This window comes from Sus scrofa, chromosome 4 (assembly GCF_054392235.1).
Source record: "Sus scrofa isolate SSC_HxYL_T2T_F1_AM1 chromosome 4, Sscrofa_HxYL_maternal_Yorkshire_Landrace_v2.0, whole genome shotgun sequence".
Taxonomy (NCBI): Eukaryota; Metazoa; Chordata; class Mammalia; order Artiodactyla; family Suidae; genus Sus; species Sus scrofa.
Window position 1 is genome coordinate 128,779,538 of NC_139386.1, and position 19,269 is coordinate 128,798,806.

The 19,269-nt window shown below is 47.1% G+C and overlaps 1 protein-coding gene across 5 annotated transcripts in view; it reads left to right on the forward strand.

The window, feature by feature from the left end:
- The window catches only part of BCAR3 (BCAR3 adaptor protein, NSP family member), a 246,554-nt gene that overhangs the window by 28,340 nt on the left and 198,945 nt on the right, over nucleotides 1–19,269 (forward strand). The window lies entirely within an intron of this gene.

Below are 19,269 nucleotides of genomic sequence, written 5' to 3' on the forward strand. Positions count from 1 at the left end.
CGACTTGAGCCCTCATTGGCTGCAGCACATCCACCTGCTGTATTGTCAGTATTCACCCAGCCTTTTTGTTTTCAAGAAATTTGTTGAAACTTCTGCCTCCTGATGACCCCTTTCTTGCTTTTGTCTTCTTTCTTTTCATTCTTTTTTTTTTTTTTTTTTTTGCTGTTTTAGGGCCATACCTGCAGCATATGGAGGTTCCTAGGCTACAGGTCTAATTGGAGCTATAGCTGCTGGCCTATGCCACAGCCACAGCAATGCCAGATCTGAGCTGCATCTGTGACCTACACCACAGCTCACAGCAACAACTGATCCTTAACCCCCTGAGCGAGGTCAGGGATCGAACCCTCAACCTCATGGATCCTAGTTGGGTTTGTTAACCAATGAGCCCGAAGGGAACTCCTGCTTTCTTCTTTATTGTTGGTTTATGCCTTTTTAATCCTTCCATTGTTAATTTAATCTTGGAGTCTCGGAAGAGAGCTATGTACGCCAAGTCCTTAACCTGAACTGGAATCTTGAAATAGCCATTTAAATGGCCACGTGTTTCTCTGAAACATGGTTGTAACGTAAACTGTCGCAAATGTTGTGATGAAGATCCAGGTAGCTAAATCTTCCTGTACGTTGATGATTATTTATTTAGAATAAATTATGAGAAGAATGACTTTATCAAAATGGAAGCACCTACATTAAAAAAAAATTAAACATCCACTTACCTTCGCGATCAGCAATTCCGCTCCTAGGTATTTACCCAGAAGAAATGAAGACATATTCCCACACACAGACTTGTATGCCAGTGTTCGTTACACCTGTATTCTGTGGAAGATGGTGGAAAACTGGAAGCAGCCCAGATGTGCATCAACCACTGAAGGGATGGACAAATTGTTATATATTTGTATAATAGAATGCTCTTCATTAATGAAAGGGAACACACTCTTGATACCATAAAAACATGAATGAATTTAGAAACATGCTGCATGAAAGAAGCAAGACATGAAAGAGAAAATAATATGTTATTCTTCTAATTTATGATTCCTAGAACAGGCAAAATCATCTGTAATGGTAGAAAGCAGATTACTGGTCGCCTGGGGCAGGGGCAGGGGGCAAGAGGTCTTTTTTGGGTGATTTAAATGTGCATCTCTTGATGAAGGTGGAATGTGGAGGTTGTATATTTTTATCAAAACTCACCAAAGTATATGCTTAACATAAGTGCATTTTTATTTATAATAAATATAAGTGTAAATAAAATGTAAAATAGAGAAAAGATATAAAATAGATGATCAACAAGGATCAATTGTACAGCACAGGAAAGTCTAGTTGATATTGAATAATAACCTAAATGGGAAAAGAATCTGAGAAAGAATGGATATACATATACATATAACTGAATCACTTTGCATTATATGATAGTTCTTTTTTTAAACCTTTTTTTTTTTTTTTAATCTTTTTGGGCTGCACCCATAGCATATGGAAGTTCCCAAGCTAAGGGCTGAATTGGAGCTGTAGCAGCTAGCCTACACCACAGGCTCAGCAATGCAGGATCTGAGCTGCGTCTGCAACCTGCATCACAGCTCACCTCAACGCCAGATCTTTAACCCACAGAGACCAGCGATCAAACCCACATCCGTTCCTGCTGAGCCACGACAGGAACTTCCGTTTGGTAGTTCTATTATTTCGTTTTGTAAGGAAGCTGCATACTGTTCTCCTTAGCGGTTGTAGCAATTTACATTCCCACCAACAGGTATGAGGGTTCCCTTTTCTCCACACCCTCCCCAGCATTTATTGCTAGTAAACTTTTTTTTTGGCTTTTTTTTTGGGGGGGTGGCACACCTGCAGTATATAGAAGTTCCCAGGCTAGGGGTCGAATTGGAGTTTCAGCCGCCGGCCTATGCCACAGCCACAGCAATGTCAGATCTGAGCTGAGTCTGCAACCTACACCACAGTTCACAGCAACGCCGGATCCTCAACCCACTGAGCGAGGCCAGGGATCAAACCCGCATCCACATAGATCCTAGTGGGATTTGTTAACTGCTGAGGCATGAAGGGAACTCCTGTTAGTAAATTTTTTTTTTGTCTTTCTGCTTTTTCTAGGGCTGCTCCTGCGGCATATGGGGGTTCCCAGGCTAGGGGTCGAATCGGAGCTGTAGCTGCCAGCCTATGCCACAGTCACAGCAATGTCAGATCTGAGCTGAGTCTGCAACCTACACCACAGCTCACAGCAATGCCAGATCCTTAACCCATTGAGCAAGGCCAGGGATCGAACCTGCAACCTCACGGTTCCTAGTCGGATTCGTTAACCACTGAGCCATAACGGGAACTCCTGTAAACTTTTTGATGATGGCCGTCCTGACCAGTGTGAGGTGGTACCTCATTGTAGTTTTGATTTACATCTCTCTAATAATTAGTGATGTTGAGCATCTTTTCATGTGCTTTTTGGCCATAGGTATGTGAGATATTTATTTTAGAAAGTGAAATTTAATAATAATCTCGCACTTCTTTCACTCCTACTCCAGAGTTACAACCACAACGATCCGTTGTGTCTTGGTTCTTCCAGTTTACCTGACGCGTCTACCAGCAGATCTACAAGGACACTTTTTATAGAAGTAGGATAATACGATATGCATAGCCTTGAGGCTTGCGGGTAACATTTGCCAGCTTTCGTCTTGTGCAAAGGGCCCAGCTGTTTCCCCTGTGGTGACTAGAAAGCTCCCTGCAGGTAACAGGTTTTTACGTGCTAGATTCTGCATCTTCCTCTGTGGGTGAGCATTTCCCCTTTGCTTCGAGAGAAAATATTTTAACAGCACTTCCAGCTGTCTCTGTTGCTAACATCACATGGTCTCTAACTTTTAGCTGAGGTTCTTGCAGCCTAACTTCTTTCCACGGAAGGAAAGGCCCTTCTAGGCGGGGTCCTGGGTTGTGGTCTGTCTGGACTGAGCAAGAGACAGTGGCTTAAGGGAGGTGAAAGCCCCAGGGGTGGGAGTAGCAGGGCTGGTGGCCGGGGGGTGGCGTGGGGTGAGTGGAGGTCTCTGCCAGCCAGAAGGGGCACTGGGCTACACAGCCATCTCTGACTTTATTTCATTTTAAGTTTTCGCCCACCCCCTGCCTAGGATGCCCGCTTCCCTCCATCTCTTCAAGCTCAAGGCCAAGCCCACTATGTCCAGTCACTGAGGATTGCTGGGCCTCTGCCTGAAACACCTGTTTCTTCCCCTGATAAAGCCACGAGCTGCTTAAATGTTAAACCATGAGCAAGAAATAACCCCCAAGAACATGCCTGTAAGGGTTACATGGGAGATGAATGGAGTATAGGCTTCTCAATTGGTACAAGAATCATCTAGTGAGTGGTAGAAAAATGCAGCTTCCCAGACCCTTTTCTATAAGAGCTGGATGTAGGAGGTCTGTGAGAATCCTACTTGGAGGAACATGGGCCTAGAGGGTAAAATGCTCAGTCTTCAAACTCAGAAAGAATGTGGACTCATTCCACGCTCAGAGGTGGAAGAGTGACAGGTGCCTCCTCTGCATAACTCGGGGCTGAATTAAAACTCAGGTGGTCCATTCCCCCCAGTCCCTGTCTCAGTGGGTTCTGTCTCAGCCTTGGCGATCTGGAAGAAAAATACCTCTTCCTTTTCATCTACAAAAATTACAGGAGTTCCCATCGTGGCTCAGTGGTTGACAAATCTGACTAGAAACCATGAGGTTGCGGGTTCCATCCCTGGCCTTGCTCAGTGGGTTAAGGATCCGGCATTGCCATGAGCTGTGGCGTAGGTTGCAGACACGGCTCGGATCACGAGTTGCTGTGGCTCTGGCGTAGGCCGGTGGCTACAGCTCCTATTTGACCCCTAGCCTGGGAACTTCCATATGCTGCGGGAGCAGCCCAAGAAATGGTAAAAACAAAAACAAACAAATTGTATTCCTGTGCTTTAGGAGGCCCTAAGTTGGCCTTGGGTCACTTTCCTCACCCTTTCAGGAGTGTCTCTGGCTTTAAAGTTATTATTATTACTTTTTTGTTGTTATTGCTGTGCCCGTGGCATGCAGAAGTTCCCAGGCTGGGGATCAAACCTGTGCCACAGCAATGATCCGAGCCACAGCAGTAACAACACTGGATCCTTAACCTGCTCGGCCACCAGGGACTCCCAACAGTTAATGTTTGATCCTGGTCCAGTTATCACTTGCTGCATAAAAGATCACCCAAAGCTTAGTGACCCAAAACGTTAATTGCTTTTGCATATGAACCTGTGCTCAGGCAGGCCTGGTCAGGGATGGTGTCTCTGCTGGACATGGTCTCCGCTGGGGCTGCTCAGTCCCCTCGCCTTGCCCGCTAGCTGGGGCGGCTCTGGCAGGAGCCCAGCTGGGTGTGTGGGCTGGTTCCTCGCAATGTGGATCTCTCCATGGGCGGCTTGAGCTCCCTCGTGGCGTGGGGGCTGGGCAGCAGGAGCCAGCACCGCAGAGGGCAAGGCAGACTGGCCATTGCAAGTCACATAGTGTCACTTCCACAGTGCTTCAGGGAATCGTAAAGTCCTGCTCAGGTTCAAGGGGAGGAAAGCGGTCCCATCCCTTGATAAAAGGAGTGTCACCATTACATAATAAAAGTAGCAGGTGCCACAGGAGATCTTGCAATCATCTTTGGAAAATACCGTCTGTCAGTTGACTGTGGCCTATTTCTGTTATTTATGTAGGTTTTTCTGAAGCATATTCACTAATTGTTGTGACATCTATTTTTTCCTCCTTTTATCATCTTCACAACCCTGCAAGGCAGTTACACCCCTTTTTGCACATCCAGATACTACTTCTATATATATTAGGTTTAACTGACGCATTATTTTTCAAATTGTGATCACTTCTGTAAGAAAAGATCTATATAAACTTCTGAATTTCTAGATTTTCTTCACAATCAGACCAGGCTTTCCTCCTCTCAGCAAAAGGCTGGGGCTGAGACATGGTGGCCCCCTTAGAAGAGGCCTGTCCTCCGTCCGTTTGCCGCAGTCCCCACCACTCCCTGTTACCCTTCACCCATTACTTTTGTGTCTCACAAGCCTCTAACTCCGAGGCTTTCTGCTTCAGAAAAAAATAGACTCAGATTGTACCATAGAGAAATGGCAAATAATAGCAATAGTGTTTTTTGTTTGGTTTTGTCTTTTGAGGGGTCAAAGCACTTTCTATAGAAAGCTCCTCAGGGGGTTTCTTTCTTTTTAAATCTGGTCCAACCCTTTGGGAGAAGCCAGCAGGTCACTGTTTCTTATTTGAAGGGCAGAAGGGCATCTGTGGCTCGGCTCGTTTGAAGGACAGAACTGAGGGATCCGACCTGGTTCCCAGAACAGTCTGACTGCGCAGTTCCGACGCCTGCCCACCCAGCCTGGCCCTCTGGGGAACGCCTGCAAGGGAGCAGAATTCTCCTCGCGTTTGCCATCCGTGCTGCCTGATGAGCGCTGGATCCACGTAACATTCTCAGCAGGGGAAAAAGGACACTCATCCTAGGAGCATCAGCACCAGAGTCTCCCAGCTCCACAGCCTCACCCAGAGCCACGTCGGCACACAAAGGCCTTCTCTCTGAAGATGAGCGCCCAGTGTTCACACCACTGTTCAGAACCGCTCTGAATATTCCTCAGGGCTCAGTGCTCGCTTGGTCTTGTCAAGGGCACTTGGTTTTGTTTCCAAAATGTCAACAGATAAATGAAGTGTTGCTTAATCAACCAGAAGAGCATGGCCCAAGGAGAGCGGACCCTGCATGGACGGCTTTGCTCTCCCGTCGGAGGAGCTGGGCCGGCCCCGCAAAGGGCAGCGGGCGGGTGGGCTCTGCTGCGCCCTCGCTGTGTGATCAGGACACCTGCCCCTCTTGATGCCGGGAAGCACTGTTCCTCCTCAGCACCGCAGATGCCTAAGAGCAGGGAGGGCTGTGGTTTTACCGTCCATCAGAGTAGGCGCAGCCTCCTGGCCGGAGCGCTCCCCACAGCCCCTGATCCATCACTTTGCCCAGGCCGCTCCTCATCAGGAACCGAGACCCTACGCGTTACGTTATCATTCACTTGTTATGCGTTCTAGTTTTTTACCATCTCTTGCAGAAATCTATTGCTGCTTAACAAATCACCTCACCAGCTGGTCGTGCAAAATAGTACCCATCATTTTTATCTTCTCGCGTCTGCAATTTGGGCAGGATTCTGCCTCACACGGCGGCAGCCGAGCTGGGGCTTTTGGATCTGCATGCTTCCGAGACGACCCACGCACCAGCTGACTGTTGGAGCTGGGGGGTCTTCTCCACGTCACCTCTCCGTGTGGCCCGGGCTTCGTCACCACGTGGTGGCTGCGTTCCCAGGATGAGTGCCCCAAGAGAGAACACCAGACGGAAGCTGTGTGGTCTTTCGTGACCTGGCCTCAGAAGTCACATAATGTCAGTTGAAGTGGTCAGGTCACAACGTCCCAACTGGTTCAGGGGGAGGGGTCACCGATTCCACCTCTTGGCGAGGGAGCGGCCAGGCTCTGGAAGAACAGGTGGGACGAGAAATGCCATTGCAGCCATTGAGGGGAAATGCCGTCTCCCACGCCACCTAAATAGGCACCCCAGATGCTCTGCTGGTTATTTTGGCATGTTTTAAATTTTATAGAAATAGCCGTGCTAAATAGATCCTATAACTTTGTTTGCCCAAGATTTATGAGAGTCGTTTATTGTTGGGAGAAGGTTATTCATTTTTAGAACTGTCTACTATTCCGTTGTATTTATTTACCACAATTTGGCTGGCCATTCTGTTGTTGGCTATTAATGTTTTTTCCTGTCTTTTTTTTTTTTTCCTTGTGTGTCTGTGCCTTTGGCTATTTTGTACGGGGCCACTGGGAATGTCCTATGGAACTCTGTTGGGGCACCAGAGCCAAGGGCAGTGGTTTTCAACCAGGGGTAATTTTTAGCAATGTCAGGAACATTCAGCAAATGTCACAGACATTCTTGGTTTCCATGGGCGTGGGGGCCAGGGATGCGGCTAAACATCCTGAGATGCACGGGCCAGCGTCCCCCCCCCCCCGCCCCCAACAAAGAATCATGTGGTCCAAGATGTCAATCACGCCGAGGTTGAGAAACTCTACCTTAGTGGAGGAGTGGAATTCCTAGGGGATCAGGTGTTGGTAGTTTCAACTTTATAATATTAAATCGGGTTCTCAGGTGTTGAACCAACTGATAGCGTGGCGTGTTCCACATCCTTTGCTCTGGGCAGTCGTCTTAATTTTTGCTGATTCATGTGTTTTGCCCTTTTTCGATAGAATTGATTTGTTGGAATTCTTTACATATTCTGGACACCAGCCCTCAGCTGGCTTTGTGTGGCAGGTTCCCCCACTTTGTGGCTCGTCTTCTCGCATTTTCTGTGGTTCTTTGGATGAACAGAAGGGCTTCAAGTTTATAGCTGAATTGACTAATATTGTACTAGCCTTTAGGTGTGATATATTTTGGGGGATTAAATTTAAGAAAGCCTATCCTAGACATCCCGTTGTGGCTGAATGAGTTAAGAACCTGACTAGTATCCATGAGGATGTGGGTTTGATCCCTGGTGTCGCTCAGTGGGTTAAGGATCTGGCGTTGCTGCAAGCTCCAGGGTCGGTTTTGGATGTGACTTGGATCTGGCATTGCTGTGGAATAAACCAGCAACTGCAGCTCTAATTAGACCCATAGCCTGGGAAGGTCCATATGCCGCGGGTGCGGTCCTAAAAGCAAAACAAAGGCCGGCCGGCCTACCCTGAGGTTCTCGCTGTTTTCCAAGCCTGGGAGCCCATTAGAGTCTCACTCTTGGAATTGGTGACAGTGGCGTTCCTCTTGCTGTCCCCAGAGGTGGCTGTCCCTCATCTTCTGGCGTGATTGCCGGCTGCTTAGGAGTCCTGGCCCTCAGCACAGTTCCTGGCAGACGGCGCTTCCTCTGCTGCGACTGGACTCTTTGCATCCCTTCTATGCCCGTCCACCCAGGACTGGACTCTGCTGTCTGAGGAGTAGCCTCCAACTGCACTGACCTGTCTGCAATCACAGTGCCCCTTAGGGTCAGCCTTGCGAGGATGGAGCCCCAGTTTTCCATAGCCAGGGACCGTTTCCTCTAGACCCCTCTGGGTCACACTTCTATAGGGCCTGGATCAATCAGGGTGGAGCTGAAGATGCAGAGTGGGGCCCACGAGGGGAGATCCAAGATGAGCCCATCTGCTCTGACCAGGCACCGTTGAGCCGGGCCTGCCTGCCCCAGTGTCCCCTCCAAGGTAACCACAGTTGAAGGATGGCCTTGGAGCTCTCTGCTCCGTCCACCCACCTGTCCATTTTGGACTCAGCTGTTCTTCCTTCGCCTTCCAGCTCCACTCGTGACCTGACTTTCCAGTGCCCTCCCCTCCGAGGTCCTCCCACCTTTGACATCACATTGGTCTGAGTTTCTCCGGCTTTGATCCTTGGTACCTTGAAAAGGCTTTGGATGAAACTCATCTTTTGGCTCCTACAGCTCCCGGCTGCCCCAGGGAAAGCACCTTATCCTGGCTCGAGCTTCCCTGACTCAAACCCAGGGATTTGGATGACGTTGAAAGGACAGGATTCCTGACGTCCAGCCTGATCAATTACCAGGTCAGGGAGAAGGTGGATCTTAAGGTGGGACACAAAGAAGGTGAAAAAGCAAGAGTCAAAACAGCCAAACTGCAGGAAGACGTAGGAGGGTGGATAGCTCCAGGGAGAGGGCTTGAGAGCCAGACGTGTGTGCGGTGGAGAGCTGGCCCGGGGCCCTCTCGAATCGGAGTTCTGAGCACGGTCGTTGCACACAGATGCGGGATCTCCCAGCCTCACTCTTTGTGTGACCTCAGGCAGATTATCCTCACAGAGCCCTGTTTTCATCAAGTGGGGAGGGCATAACTTTTGCATGACTTTATGAAGATTAAATGATAATAGATATGTAAACCACGTCCCGGGATTTGGCACCGAGCCTGTGTTCAGAACGGCAGCCGTTGTTACCACTAGCAGTCCGGGAACAGAACACCAGCTTCCAGTTTCCTTTGTGAGTGTTCTGCACACAGCAGGGCTCAGCAAACGGTGGCCCACAGGCCAAGTCCCACTTACTGGATGTTTCTGAATGGCCCCTGAGCTAAGAATGAATTTTCATTTGTAAATGAATGAAAAAAAAATCAAAAGAAAGGAGAAAATTACCTAGTTGGCTGGACCTTGCACAACTGGGAAACCTTCACTCCACGGCTTGCACCTGCTTGGCTGCTTTTCCCACCAGTGCTTCCCTGGAGCCCTAGAGTAGCTTTTGATGAAGCCAGCCTTGGTTGATCCAATGCGCTGATGTCTAGATTTCTAAGCAGTGGGCCTGATTCACTGCCGGATCATACCCGCGAGCCAGGACAGGACTGCCTTGAGATCAAAATGAAATAAAATGTGCAAATGCGCTCTGAAAAATAGATGGAGGTTATCATTCCGTAAACAATGGTTAAGTGTTATTCAGTGAGGTTGCAAGGTATTTCATTCTTCTTTGTATGGTGAATAATATGTATCTTTTAACAAAAATGTTTTATTAACCAGAATGCTCTCATTTCTGACCAGACCAAGTAAGTTTTTAAGCCAAATGAAATCACTCAAGGAGCACGTTGCGCTTCCCAGCCCTGTTTCTAAAGAAAATCCCAGCTCCCACCATCGCAGTTTTGCTCCCTGCTCGCCTGTCTCTGCGCTTGTGTTTGGACCACTTGATGGCTCTAAGTGACTGAGTAGAGCAGATACAAATCATTGCAATGGAAAAAGCCAAGGAGTTGTGAGACCAGGGTTTTAAGAGACTCGTCGGTCAGGTTTTGACATTTGCCCAGGTGAGGGTGAGTGCAGGAGTGGAAGGAATTCTGAGCCAAAGCCCCAGGAGCTATCATGGGAGACCAGGGAGGGGCTTTGAGGAAGAAAGCAGAGGGAGAAAAGGGGGATGGCCTGAGAGTCAAAGGACGTTTCTGTAAAGGAGGGGACAGGCAAAGGGCAGGGGGATGAGAACAGGTGTCAGAGGGCGAGTGGCCTTTCCTGGAGAAGGTGCTAGAGGAAGGCGGAGGAGCCATCCCGGAGAAAAGGCTGGGTTCTTGGGTGCTGTCCCCCTATCGGGGGCCCTAGAGCATGTACTGGGGGAGGATGGGGAGAGCAGTGGGGGGGTGAGGTCAGCGGGAAAGACCGTGAGACGGGGTGGGGTTGAGGAGACACATCCTGAGGGGGTTGCCTTGCAGGTGGAGGCCAAGGGCCACAGGATCATCCGTCACCCCAGGATTAGCTGGCCCCAAATTCAAGGGCAAACTCTGGGGTAAAGTTGTTCCCTTCCCCCAGGCAGGAGTGGAGGGGGAGGGGCGGGCACGAGAGGCCTGATGCCCCTGCAGTGGTGGAGGCTGGGGGGGCGGCAGATGCTGTAGCTGCCACAGGCAGTTGCCCCATCGAGAATGCTTTAGCAACGTGCCTTTACGCAGGAGAGTAGGTGTTGGTGACCGGGTCCTCACTTCCTGGATGACTTAAATACTAAGCAGCTACTTCAGAGGCCAGAAGAGGCTTGGTTTCTAATGACGCTCCGTCCACACCATGACGCTGCCCTGGACCGCCTTTCTCCTCGCTTTGTGTGCAGCTCCCTTTCTTCTTCACGCAGATTCTCCAGAAGAGGGACCTTCTCTGACCTTTGTGCCCCAAACCGCCCTTCACATCGTTTGTTAATCATCTTACCCGGCTTTATTGTCTTCATTCACTTAGGTCTGCCTGACACCTTCTATATATGCTTAGTAGTTATTAGCTGTGGTCCCCAGTAGAATGGAAGCCCCACGAGGTTAAGGGCTTTCTGTTGTTCTCTGCCCTCTAGCCCAGCACTTAGAGCAGAGCTCAGTACATATCTGAACAGATGGATGGATGGGTGGGTGGATGGATGATGGATGGGTGGGTGGGTGAAGATGGATGGATGGATGGGTGGATGGAGGGGTGGGTGGTGGATGGATGAGTGGATGGATGGATGGATGGATGATGGATGAGTGGGTGAAGATGGATGGATGGATGGATGATGGATGGATGGTGGATGGATGGGTGGATGGGTGGATGGATGGATGGATGGTGGATGGATGAGTGGATGGATGGATGGGTAGATGGATGAGTGGATGGATGGGTGGATGGATGGATGGGTGATGGATGATGGATGGATGGGTGGATGGATGGATAGATGGATGATGGATGGATGGATGGGTGGGTGGATGGATGGGTAGATGGGTGGGTGGATGGATGGATGGATGGATGAGTGGATGGATGGGTGGATGGATGGATGGATGGATGAGTGGGTGGATGGTGGATGGATGGATGATGGATGGGTGGATGGATGGGTGGATGGATGGATGGGTGGTGGATGGATGAGTGGATGGATGGATGGATGGATGGGGATAGTGAGCACAGGCAGAGGGCCTGCTGATCACGTACAGGCCCTGAGGGATTTCATTTCTCGATTAGAAGTTGTTGCCATGTCAATGATTCTATTAACCCCAGGATTCTCTCTCTGCACCCACCTCCTGCACAAAAGGGAACTGCCTAAAATTCAGCACCCATAGTGTCTCTCTCCAAGTTTTATGCAGTTAAATCCACCTGCTAGAAACTCAGCTGCTGCCTTTGACTTCTCTCTCCTCCATCTCGCCCATCCCCCCTTAACTTCTTTTTCTGATGTTGGCCAAGAGACAGGTGGGAGTCAGAAAATTGGGACCTACCATGACCTGTTACCAAGGCTTGAGGTTTTCAGTAACGAGACAGACCCCCTGCCCTTTCCCAAGAGCTTAGGCTGAGGGAGGACGGGAGAGGGCACACGTGATGCTAGGACGGCATGCACAGGACAACAGGGCAGCACCACCTTCAGGGAGGCTTCCTTTGGGGCATCGCCTCTGAGTAGTAAGCTGGCCGGTGGCGGGGGGGGGGGGGGACCTAACTGAGCGGGAGGGTTGGGTAAAAGCGTCTCTCAGACAAGTTGCAGGGACTAGAGTTGAGGGGCCCATTGGAGGAACCAGAAGGGCTGGGAGCCTGGAAACCAAGCAGGAGGTGGGCGTTGTGGTAACATCAGAGCTGCGATCTGACAAGCAGGTCGGAGTCCCAGCTCCCACACCACTAGCTGTGAGGCCCTGGGCAAGTTAACGATCCCATGTCTTTTGTTTTTCTTTTTAGGACCGCACCTGTAGCATATGGAAGTTCCCAGACTAAGGGTCGAATCAGAGCTGCAGCTGCTGGCCTACACCACAGCTCGTGGCAACCCCAGGTCCTTAACCCACTGAGCGGGGCCAGGGGTCCGACCCATGTCCTCATGGTTCCTGGTCGGATTTGTTATCACTGAGCCACAACGGGAATTCCAACGATCCCATGTGATGATCAGTTTCCTTATTATGAAAGAGAGCAGTCATCTCCAGAGTAGCTTGGAGGCTGAGGCAATGCAGGGGGAAGATGCTCGGCAAACTCCCACTCTGCTGCATTCGTGTGCTAACAGTGCTGCACTAGCAGTGCAATGCCCGGCACAGGCGTGAACGCACCGATGCCTCCCAGGGGCAGCAGTTCTCTCTCCAGCCACCTTCACCAAGGAACCCACACCTCTTGCTAGAGGCTTGGTCCTTTCCTGGGTCCCCAAACCAGGAGAGGACTTGCTTCCTACTGGGCAGGCTGACCTGCTACTTTAGGAAAGAAGTAGAAGCCTAGTATGTGGCTGTGAAATGGACAGGCCAGATCATTTCCAACCAAACTTCACAGGCTGAGGGCAGATCTGGGTGGAGGAAGAAGGGTGACGGATGCGAGGGGACACGGCGTCTGGAGGGAGAGCCCTTCCAGGACCCGAGGAAAGTCCAGGCACGCTCCAGAGTTTTGGTGGCTCCACAGTTTTGTTTTGTGGTTTAATTCAGGCTAAGATAAGCTCATAATAACGAGTACAGTAATTTATACATCCCATGGTAACCATTACTTTTTCCCTGAATGTTTTCCAAGGAAAAAAAATTCAAACTACAGCAAAGTTGAAGGTTTTCTGTAGGTTCGTAATATAACGAACGTAGGTAATCCTTCATTTAGATTCATTGTTAACATTTTGCCATATTTACACTTTTTCTAATTTATTTTGCTGGGTAATTTTTTTTTTTTTTTTTTTTTTTTTTTTTTTTTTTTTTTTTTTTTTTTAGGGCAACACCTGCGGCATGTGCAGGTTCCCAGGCTAGGGGTCGAATCAGAGCAGTAGCTGCTGGGCCTACACCACAGCCACAGCAACGTCAGATCTGAGCCAAGTCTGCGACATACACCACAGCTCACAGCAACACCAGATCCTTAACCCACTGAGCAAGGCCAGGGATTGAACCTGCATCCTCATGAATGCTAGTCAGATTCATTTCTGCTGAGCCATGAGGGGAACTCCGTTGCTGGGTAATTTCTTTTGCTGATGGCACGTTGCAGACACAATGGCAGCTTACCCTAAAGTCTTCAGCAGATGTTACCTAAGAATGAAGATGTTCCCATGACATAACCACAACCTTGCCATCACACCGAGGGAAATAAATAATTCAATAATATCATGTAAAATTCGGTTCCTATTTACATTTTTGACTTGTCCCAAAATGCCTTTTATAGCTGTTGTTTTCAACCCCAAATATAATTTTTGTACCTACATGGCATTTGCTTATGTCTCCTTAGTCTATTTGATCTCATGCAATCTCTTACCTTTCTTTGTTTTTCATGACATTGATTTTTTTTATTTGCTTGTTTCATAGAATGTCCCACTTTTAAGATCTGACTGTGTTCTCATGGGTAGATTCCAGCAACCATTATTTTTTTTAAAAAATTGTCTCCTTAAAAAATGATGGTAATATGTGCAGAGTGAAACAATTTCAGGACCTTAGAGAGAGAGAAAATTCTCCATTGCCTTCTGCCCACCAGGCCGTTGCCCTAAAAGTACATAGTGGTAGCAGTTAACAGTGTGTGCTTCCAGAAAATAAATGCCTTTACCTGCATGTATAGCTATAGAGAGATCTGTTTTTCCATAATCGAGCTCCCTTTAAATCTTATACCCATGTGATTGTGTTATAACAGTTTTTCTCACCTTGCTTTTTAATTAATCTTAAAGGATGTGCCACAACAATACATTCAGATAGGTTTTTTTTAAAATCTGCATAGTTTGACATTTTATGGATGTACCATAATTTCCCCAGTCTTCTACTGATGGACATTTAGGTTATTTCCAGGTTTCCTTTTTCTGTTACAAGGAATGTTGTAATAAACGTCCTTGAACAGGCACAGCCTCTATTTTTGGGACATGGTAAACTTATATAGGTAAGGCCGATGGGCTGAAAGGTGTTTGCATTTAAAACTTGGACAGCTTCATGGCTCCATCCTCTTTCAGGATTCTCAGGAGGAGCTGGGCTGCAGTGCTAGACACAAAATCCTTTCTGAGTAACATCCAAGCAACCAAGATTGGAGTCCAAATGTAATACCCTGTGTTTTTCAGCAGGATTACAGCAGTCTAGGTTGAAAATTGTTCCCACAAATGAGTGTGTGTGTGTGTGTGCTTACATGTGTGCATGCTGAGTCCAAGAAACAGGCCAAACTGGGTTCACAGGTGCATTTTTGGGAATGGGTGTAAGAACCGGATGAAGTTATCTATTGTCTGCTTTGCTTTAAGAGTTGGAGGATCACGCTTGTGGTGTCAGTACTGAAACACTGCAATGGAGCTAGATGCGTGGAAGGGTTGCCGAGGAGAGCCTGGGGACTTGGGTGGGGTGATGTGACTATGGGGGAGGAGGAGGTGCTTATGTAAATTTCTGACCCCCCCATCAGGACTGAGGGATCACTAATCCCCCATCACTAGACCTTGCCAAGTCGTCAACAATAATGTACTTGAAGAAAACCAGCCAGCCAGAAGAGGGAAGGCCCAAGAAATAAATTTCTGTGATCTTATAGATGCATCTCCATATAACACAATTTTTGTAAGTTCCTTGGGGTGTTGCCATATCTTTTCAAAGTGGGAAAATAATTTTACAAAAAGCAATATTCTCTCTCTGTGCTGGTGTAGAATGCTCAAGGACGTACTGTTAAGGGGAAGGCAAGGTGAATTAGAGCATGTATAGTATACTGCAGTTTAAGAAAATGTAAGCAGTGCTTATTAAAAAGTAAGTAAAGAAAAAAGAAAGGTCCCGTTGTGGCACAGTGGTTAATGAACCTGACTAGCTTCCATGAGGATGTGGGTTCGATCCCTGGCCTTGCTCAGTGGGTTAAGGTTCCAGCAGTGCTGTGAGCTGTGGTGTAGGTTCCAGACTCAGCTCAGATTCCGAGTGGCTGTGGCTATGGTGTCGGCTGGCAGCTGCAGCTCTGATTCTACCCCTAGCCTGAGAAACTCCATATGCTGTGGGTGCGGCCCTAAAAAGATAAATAAACAAATGAACAAATAAAAATTAAGTGCAATAAGGCAAGAGAAAAGGCACAAAGATTGGAAAGGAAGAAAACTCTTCACATATAATGTGATTGTGTTCAAGGACATTTGGTCCTTTGCCTAAAGGAGGCTCCAAATAAACTATTAGAACTTATAAGTAAATTTAGTCAAGTCAGAAGACAAAGGATCAATACGCCAAAACATCAAAAGGCCAATAAGCATATGAGAAGGTAACAAACATCATTAGTCATCAAGAAAATTAAAATTACAATAGGAAAACACCATCCAGCCATCAGAATGGCTAAAATTAAAAAGACCAAGTAAGATACCAATTGCTGGTAAAGCTGAGGCACAATGGGAGCCCTTATGCCCTTCTGGTGGGAATATAAAATGGTACAGCCAGTTTGGGAAATTGGTAGTTTCTAATAAACTTGGATATATAACTTTCTTGTAGCTACACGTGTGCTTGTAAATGTTTAACAATTGGCTTTTGGGGGTAGCGGAGAAGGAAGTCCTGATTTATAGCATTTGCCTATTTCCAAGACTTAAATTATTTCCGCCCTTGGCTGATTTCAAGCTACTAACGGGAAGTCACCGGAAGGAGACTTGGGAAGAAATGCGCATAACTGGCCGCATCTGCACCAGCTACCCCAGACCACCGCTGCCTGTGACCTGCAGAGCCATTCTAGGCACACACCCAATCCAGAGAGCCACAAATAGCTCTCTTTGCCTTGAGAAAGTTTTACTCATTACCGGACAAAAACTAGACACGATCCAGGGGGCTACCAACAGATGCAAGGAGTATTCAACAATGACATGCTATTCAGAGTATTCAGAGTTTCCTTCCTGGCTCAATGGTTAATGAACCCCACAAGGATCCATGAGGATGTGGGTTTGATCCCTGGGCTCACTCAGTGGGTTAAGGATCTGGCGTTGCCATGAGCTGTGGTGTAGGTTGCAGACGAGGCTCGGATCCCGAGTTGCTATGGCTGTGGGGTAGGCTGGCAGCTACAGCTCCAATTTGATCCCTAGCCTGAGGATTTCCATATGCCACGGCTGCAGCCCTAAAAAGCAAAGAAAAAAAATTTAGTGTACACACACACACACACACACACACACATACTAAATTACACTAAAATTGAAAAAAAGCAGTTCCCCCAAATCAAAATAAAATATTTTTAACTCTATATTGAATTGGTGGCCAACCACACAGAGAGGAATTATTTCAAAAGATTTTTAACAGAGTAAGAAATCCTAGTGGGAGAAATCAGCAAGAAGTCCAAAATAGTCTTAAACTTTTAATGTTCGTGTTGTTAATAATAATACTGGTATTATTATTCTGAAATTATTAGCTATACATAAAATAAGCAAATTAGTATTTATTTAATAATGTTAATAGAAACCAAGAATTTTACTATAAGAGACAAAGAGATGCAAATATAGAATTTACCAAGGTAGTAAACGTTTTACAACCTTTAGTTTGAATAGAAAATATTAGTATGAATGGTTGGCATGTTTTCTTATTTTTAAAATCTATTCCCTAGTTCTGTCCACTGAAAAGGCCTAGAAATAAGGACCAGTCAGTTGGAGTGTGCGCTCCTGGTGGCAGTTTATAGGTTCTTAATCCTGCCACCCACTAAATGGAACCAGACCTTCATTGGGAAATGGATGCTTCTGGGCTGAGGCAGGAAATGCCCTCAATAAGCCTGGAACAGCAAGAGATAACTGAAATTCCTGGTGTCATGGCCGAAGGATCGAGAGCCAACAAGTGGAACAATTGAAATATGCATATGAAGAGCTGAAAAGCCTTGAAACACGTGATTCATGTTGAAAATTCACAAGTTCATAATGATGCTCAAAAAAAGCCACAAAAACCCCCAACCCAAACTACCATTGGATGATACTGGGAAACCAACTTATGGTTCTAAAACAGGCAAGAGAAAGACTCTCCCTTTGGCATGTGAACCGAACTGTAGGGTAACGGAATGGCAGAAGAGGGGATGTTTCTTTTGGTAGAAGTATCCCAGCCAGTAATTAAGGTATAGCACCATTTGACAAGTCCTTCAAGAAATGATGGTTCTGGGGGAGGGTGATGGCATTCGTTTCCTAGGGCTGCCGTAACATAGAAAACCTTGACACCTTGCAGTCCTGGAGTCCAGACCTGAGATCAAGGTGAGGGCGGGGCCATGCTCCCTCTGAAATGAGCAGAGCCTCCTTGCTTTCCCCTTCCAGCTTCCGGTGTCTGTCAGCCAGCCTTGGCGTTCCTTGCGTGGTAGACACAGCGCTCTGATTTCTGCCTTGTGGTCCCATGAGCATCTTCTCCCTCAGTGTCTCTGTTCAAATGTTTCTCCTTTCGTAAGGTCTGGATTAGGGTGGGTCTCACTTTAACCTGATTTCACCCATGAAGTTTAGGATGTCAGGAAATCTTCGGGGGTGGGGGGCACAATTCAATCAGTCATAATCATCAAGGGCAGCTAGTGTCACCAAGAGACACGGGATAGTATCGATTCTTGCCAAAGATTTAGACCCAACTCAAAGGAAGTCTAGCTACCAATTTTCAGGAGACAGAAGAGATGGAGAGCATGCTGAAAAGCTCCACAGCAATACTGTCATTAAAGTCCCGAGGGCAGGAAATTCTACAGGGCAAGTGACTTGGTTTCCTCAACTAATAAATTGCAGGGAAAACACACACACAGAGGAACCTACACATTAAGATGGATATGGTAGAGCAACCAGATACAATGTAGAGTTCTTATTTGGACATTTGAATACTTACTAGCTATTTAAAAATATAGAAGGGTTATTTACAAGTTTTCAAAACCTATCTTAATGGTGGTAATGTTTAAAAAGAGGGTGTTCTTAAGGATCCGGCGTTGCCGTGAGCTGTGGTGTAGGTTGCAGACGCGGCTCGGATCCCGCGTTGCTGTGGCTCTGGCGTAGGCCGGTGGCTACAGCTCCGATTCAACCCCTAGCCTGGGAATCTCCATATGCCGCGGGAGCGGCCCAAGAAATAGCAACAACAACAACAACAACAACAACAAAAGACAAAAGACAAAAAAAAAAAAAAAAAGAGGGTGTTCTTACCTTATAAGAATAAAGAATACAGACCCTCAGATGAAATGACATGATGTTTGGCAGGTGGCAGGGGAGTGGGGGATGGGTTAGGCGTGAACTAGGATTAGCCCTGTTAATTAACGAAGCTTGGTACTGGGTACATGGGAGTTCCTTATATGCTTTACTTTATATGCTAACGTTTTCTATTATACAAAATTATAAACACAAAATGCAGTATGTTAATTCAGTATTGCTCAACTTGGGACAGTATCAGAGCTGTTTTCTGAAGACGTCTCCCTTCCCCAAACTCACCAAGAGTTACTGTTCAATACACTTCTGGGATATGGAGTTTCTCTTTTCAAATCATCCACCACAGGGTGGAGAAGTTTTGTCTGTTGACAGCTTCTGTCTAGCTGACAAAAATATTAAAAAAAAAAAAAAAAAAAAAAACAAAAACGGGAAGTTCCTGTCACGGCACAGTGGACATGAATCCAACTAGGAACCATGAGGTTGCGGGTTTGATCCCTGGCCTCGCTCAGTGGGTTAAGGATCTGGCATTGCCCTGAGCTGTGGTGTAGGTCGCAGACACGGCTCGGACTCTGGCATTGCTGTGGCTGTGGTGTAGGCCGGCAGCTGCAGCTCTGATTAGACCCCTAGCCTGGGAACTTCCATATGCTGCAAGTGCGGCTCTAAAAAAAAAAGAAAAAAAAAAAAAGAAAAAATTTCATTAAGAAAGGAATTTATTATTTATTTATTTATTTGTTTGTTTGTTTGTTTATTTATTTTTACTCCCACACCTGTGGCATATGGAAGTACCCAGGCCAAGGGTCGAATGGGAGCTACAGCTGGATCCCAG